Here is a 273-nt window from a genome sequence, read left to right as displayed (position 1 = left end):
AAAGCATTGTGATTGGCCGAACACCGCAAGCACTCGTCGGAAATGTAACGCCCCTTACCATAATCACGAGCGTCAGCTTTCAAAATAAATGTAAAGCCAGAGCCCGAAAGGGGAACAGAGTCGCGTGACAGACACAGTGATGAAGCTGGTATGTGTTTGCAGCAGTACACAAGCCACGGTTAAGACGGTTGTGACGCTGTCTCTCTCACACACGCGCGCACACACACACACACGATGCGCAAAACTCTGCATTTGAACAGTCAATAGCAAATA

This window comes from Sinocyclocheilus anshuiensis, unplaced genomic scaffold (assembly GCF_001515605.1).
Source record: "Sinocyclocheilus anshuiensis isolate Anshui unplaced genomic scaffold, SAMN03320099.WGS_v1.1 scaffold2853, whole genome shotgun sequence".
NCBI classification, from domain to species: Eukaryota; Metazoa; Chordata; class Actinopteri; order Cypriniformes; family Cyprinidae; genus Sinocyclocheilus; species Sinocyclocheilus anshuiensis.
This window is presented reverse-complemented; position numbering follows the sequence as displayed.